At 43.1% G+C, this 5,760-nt stretch overlaps 1 long non-coding RNA gene across 1 annotated transcript; it reads right to left on the bottom strand.

Moving 5' to 3' along the window:
* Positions 1 to 417: 417 nt before the first annotated feature.
* Positions 418 to 5,440, bottom strand: LOC138468146 (uncharacterized). The gene is made up of 2 exons (XR_011268213.1): positions 5,337 to 5,440; positions 418 to 1,066 (listed from the first exon to the last, which is right to left on the bottom strand). It is a non-coding gene; the product is annotated as an uncharacterized lncRNA (long non-coding RNA).
* Positions 5,441 to 5,760: the final 320 nt, after the last annotated feature.

Raw genomic sequence — 5,760 nt, 5'->3', positions numbered from 1 at the left:
GAAATCCAAAAGCAATGCAATCCCCAAATAAACCTTTTGAAATTCAAAAGCAATTAATGTAGTCACCAAATAATACTTTACAAATAAAAAAAACAAAGCAATCCTCAAAATATCCTTTAACAATATAGGCATTGTTTCGGTTTATGAGCTGGACTTTTTTTTTTAGGAGTTTAACAAAAATAATGTTTACTATAATCCTGAAAAGAAATGCTTAAAAACACATTTGGCTCACCTTGTTGAATTGGGCTTTAAAAGCGTCACTGTGACTTAATTACTACCCATTTCACAGTGTTGCATTTTGAATTGCTTTTATAACAATAGTGATGACTTATTAGGTCACAGTCATTTAGGTAAAATGGCCATGAAAGTCAAGACCATTTAATGGCATATTAACTATATTTAAAAAGAAGCAACACATTTTTTTTCTTCCCACTATATTTATTAAAAAGAAGCAGAGGTTCAATCTGACACTGTGTACATAGCACAAAAACACGACTGTAGCAATCCCAAAAACGGGTGCTTACAATTTAAAAATAAAGGGTGAGAGGGGACCCAGAACCAGTCAGGTGGGATCCAGCCCAGGGAGCAAATGTGAGAGGGGACACAGAACCAGTCCAGGGGGGGTCACACGAGTATACAGGCCCAGCCCAGGGAGAAAGCAAGTCGGTGGGGTCCAGCCCAGGGAGCAAGGGTGAGGGGAACCAGAACCAGTCCAGAAAGTCACACGAGTATCCAGGCCCAGTCCGGGGAGCAAGCGAGTCCGGTGGGGCCCAGCCACGGGAGAAAGTGAGTCCGGTGGGGTCCAGCCCAGGGAGCAAGTTTGAGAGGGGACACAGAACCAGTCCAGGGAGTCACACAATTATCCAGGCCCAGCCCAGAAAGCAAGTGAGTCAGGTGGGGTCCAGCCCAGGGAGCAAGGGAATGCCCAACTACACTGGTGTAGAAAAGACCAGGTCTGGCTCCTTCTTCATCCAGTAGTTCCCAATTTTATTTTGAAGGGCTTTTCTGTACTCGGATGCAGAGAGTATTGGAAAGCCCATTTCCCTGGCTTTAACATGGATAAATTCTGAAATGCAAAAAAAGATTTGTGTAAAAAGTTTGATAAGAGCAAGCAAAGTACAACTAGTCGCCGCTATAAACTTTATGAAACATAGCAACTAGGATGCAGGCTATGTGAGCAAAGCAGTTCATGATACGATCGTATATTTATATATCGTCTATACACAATGTGTTTCAAAGCGCTTCAAGGCAAGGGAGGGAACAAGGGAAAATATAATATTCTTACAGGCCATGAACAGTAAGGATGTGAAATTAACTATTGTACTCGGCCTGACGACAATTCAGATTCTGCTAAGACATAGATATGATATGGCATTTATAACGCGCCTATACACAAGTGTTTCAAGGCATGACGAGGCAAGGGAGGGGAAACTGAGGGAAGACAGACTACTAGGCCAGGTGACATTGAGATTGCGCAGGGGCAGACGGAAGGGGAAAAGTGCATGGAGGGGGGGGAGAGGGAAGTGTGGAGCAGAGGAGAAACGGATAAATAGAAAATAAATAAATAATAAAGGCAACAAACAGTGGTAGTGCAGCCAACAAGTGGCAAGTGCTGGGATAAGACAGCAGACAGGGTGTGTCTGATAAATGCATAAAGATAAAGGGCGGGGGGGCTGTATGGGTACAGATACAGACCCCAGTGCAAGGGGTGGCCCAGAGGCAGTGCGAGTTGGTGGCAGGGTGAGCAGGTACCAGGACTGGTCTAGATACCTCATCAGGTGTGACAGGGGAGAGGAAGGAGAGAAGAGGGGGGGCCCAAGAGATCAATTGTGAAGCAATGTGCGCACCAGCAAAATCAATCTCAAGTGTTCCATATGAGAAAACAGTCAGGAAATGGATATCTACACACATGACACATACGCGCCAAACTCACTTCCCACCTAAGTTACCTTGGAATTTAGGAGGGATTGCAATGTGTATAATTTACAACGGCAACTGCCATTTCAATTGTATTCATTGCAATCCAGCACTTTGCATTTGAATAGTAATGGTTTGGAAAGATCCTTTGGTATATTTGGTCCCTGCGTTTATGTTAATCTCTTCTATTGTGGCATATTTGAGTTAAGGATGCTGTGTTTAAAATATTGCTTTACTCTAACACCTGATTAATATTATCATCAGATGTATATGTACATAATTTATTAACATTGGACTGATACAAGTCTGGGTTTGCCCTGAGCCCGAACCTGCGTTTGCAGATTATGCACAACTGTTTGAGAAAGTGCCCAACTCAAAGAGCTATCTTATTAAATTGTCAATTGCCCCATCTAATTCATCAAGATGATGCATCCCTTGCATAAACTCTCTACCAAGAATGTTGTCCAGTGTTTTTTTCTGACTGTTGTGTTGTAGACTTATTTAAGAAACTCTTGGACAAACTTGGCATAGACAGTGAATATGTGCAGAAATGCTCTCTTTTTTTTTTTTAGGAACCATTGCGACAATGCGCATACTGCATTAAAACTAGGAATTGCATTTTGTCGTGTTTCCATGCTGATAGTTTTCTTTAAAAGATGATGCTAATATAATATTTAATTATATTGACTAGAGATGGTTTGGATGTTATGCTTGTAACACAACACAACATCTGCCACTGCTGTGTCCAACAGTGTGATTCCACTGCAGTAGAAGAGTTGCCTATAGCCAGCATAAATAATGGTATCTCTATTTTTTTGTAGAGTAATAAATACCGCCCAAAAACAAGCACTGGCAATGCCAATAGTTTGGGGTTTTGTGTAGGCTTGGAAAGGCAGTTGCCAGGCAGGCACTGCTTTAGTGGCATTAACTGGCTATCAGTGGTAGCAACTGCAAAATGGAGCGAGCATCTGGGCATATAACAGTAGTGCCTGGCAAATGCCTAATACTTATACACAAGCCAAAACTGTTGGCTTTGCCAATGCTTGTTTTCAACAGAACCACATATAGTGCTTATAAATTGAGTGGGTGGGGGCAGACCTGGTTAAGACATTTTTATTACACCAGTGGCCCGTTTATAGCTTCAATTAAGGGGATCCAAGGAGTGTGTGTTTGGGCAGAGGTGGGTGGAAATGTTCCTTGTGGCTTTAATTTTCACATCCTGAATGGTAAACTATAAGTCCCAGAATGCAAAATAATGTCAACCTGAAAAATCTCTTTAACCCCACTGTATTTTCAGCGATTTAAGACATGCAATAAGTTGTGTAATAAACAAACGTAGATGTGCAGCTTCTTTGTCACAAACTTCCATTTGAGTTCTAATTGTCCTATCATGCACATGAAAGGCACTGCCACTGAAAAAGATACGTGTTTGCAACCTAAGCACCTCAATGACCTGCAGAGCGTGTGCGTGTGTCCCTAGGGAAACTGGCAGTGGGCACTATATAACTTGGTGACAGTTAGGTTCTATGGGACCTTCCATCACCTTTTCCCTTCTGGTATACAAAATATACAAAATAAATGTGTTTCCTTGCAAAGAGGTGCACCAAGCTTTTAACCTAAGAGGATTGGTTTTCCTTGTTTGGAGGTCTTGCCTTACAGGTTTAAGGATGTGTGGGTTAGGGAGGGGGTTAATTACAAAACGAGAAAGAGAGTCTTAGGGCCTACCAAACCTTCAATAAAAAGCTTTAAACTGCCTGAGAGAGTTGGGGTGATTTCTGTGCCATTTGTGACGATCCCTAACCGGGCCAAACTTTCTCACCTCTTCTAACCCTGACCCACCCCTCCTTGTACTTCTCTACCCTATCCATCCTTTGTCACGCATTGCTGTCCCATCCCTTCCCATTCCCACTGTTGCTCGAGTATGCTTTACTATTATCTATGCACCTACTCCACCCCTCTACACCATACCCCTCTCTAAACCATCCAATGTCACCTCATCCCACTTAACCACACAATCTGCCTCTCTCACCTTCTGTTCCACACTACCATGCCCACCCCACCTCACCCATATCTACCAATACCAATCGAAGCTCAGGGGTCAGATAGATAGGCTTTTGGTTATCAGCCCACACAAGAAGTCTGATTGTGCATGCTGCAACGCTATGCGGCAGTAACCAATCAAGGTGGCTATTTCCGCAGCAGTGGGGCAGCATGTTTGGTAGAAGCATGCATGCACCACTGAAGAAAATGCACCACGTATTGTCCCTCGAGAACAGGCATAGACTGGGGGCCGAGGACCTGGAAACATCTCCTGCTGTCCAGGCACTATACAAAAGTTCAACAAATGAATAGACTGAAACTTCGAGGGGTGCAGCGGGGCGTGGGTAAAGAGGCAGATCGTGTCTTCCTACGCAGTCATGCTGCAATTGTTAGCATTTCGGTGGTGTTCACTTCACAAGCTGCTAACACACCGGGTGATTGTAAGATTTCTCCGGGTGCTGTTGGCTATACCTTTCCCCTGACACACATAGTTCATTCTTTTATGTGAACGTGCTCTGTTCTGAAATGGTGTGTCCTCTCCCGTGAACCTGCTCGGTTTTTAAACAGTCTATTCTCTCTTGCCTGTACAGGGTCTGAACTCTGAAGCAAGTGTTCTGTGTTGTTTGTATCCCCTCTATTATTCTGTTGAGTTTAGAGGCGGTTTATATCCTCTGCTTCATGTCTACCTGATTATGCAGCCTCTGTCCTGTTCTGCTATAAACACTCCCGTTATGAAAGAGGAAATATAAGGGTTTTCTGGAAAGTTTGGCCTAAAGTCAATTATCATTTACTCCAGTCTTCACGCCGAGTCCAGAAAATGCTAATATTGACTATAGGCTGGATGTGTGGCTCCTTTCTTGTTCGTTACTAGGCCTGCAGAGCTGCTCACAAAACGCACATGCGTAAAATGGCGCACGAGTTATGACGGCTGCTTATTTTAAAGGATTGGAGCTGTGTTTGGAATCCCTAGTATCTGTGTGGGCGCAGATATGGCACGAATAAAGCCGCCCCCCCATCTTGGGCATGGCATGCGGGGCTCACGACTGAAAAGCTATTGCGGGCTTTGGGGACAATGCGTTTTGCATTTGCTGAATTTTCAGGCATGCGAAAAAGTAAATATCCACATGTACACAATTAGCAGTTGCTACAAACCAGGGCATTTTGAGGCGCCATTGATTTGAGATGAAAATCATATTCTCCGAGGCAAAAAAATGAAACAAATTGGACCATTGAAAGAAAGCTGGAAAAATAAAAAACAAAGCTGCATTTATCACGAGTAATTGTAAAGAGACCTCTAGTCACACGCATCGATGTAAACTGAAACATGTGTGTCTGTGTTACCTAACGACGCGAACATAAATAAGCGCGTGGGCACTTACCTTTTGTGTGGTATTTATCCTGTTTTTCGAGCCCACCAGCACGGCCGCCGTATCTTCTTCCGCCGCCATTGCTACCCACGTTGCCAGGCCCAACAAAAAAAAAGCTCAATGCCCCTCCAAAACAAGCCGAAAACAGGCCGACTCCCATTGCAATGAGCAGAAAGTAACAGCACTCAAAACGAAGTGGTTAGGTCTCCAAAGTAAGAAATGCAACAGAATAGCATAACTATACATACACAGTGCTAAAATAAAAATATTTTACAATAAGCTGCTGCTCACACAAGCAAATTTAACTCCACTCTCCTCAGAAACACTTTTTTTTAAAACACCCTCTGTTATAAGCAGCACAGTTAAATGATATTCTCTATTTATTTATTTATTTAAATTATTTACTGTTCTTAAATAGCGCCCAAAACCCTGAGGT

This window comes from Ambystoma mexicanum, chromosome 4q (assembly GCF_040938575.1).
Source record: "Ambystoma mexicanum isolate Mex_15411 chromosome 4q, UKY_AmexF1_1, whole genome shotgun sequence".
Classification (NCBI taxonomy): Eukaryota; Metazoa; Chordata; class Amphibia; order Caudata; family Ambystomatidae; genus Ambystoma; species Ambystoma mexicanum.
This window is presented reverse-complemented; position numbering and strand designations above follow the sequence as displayed.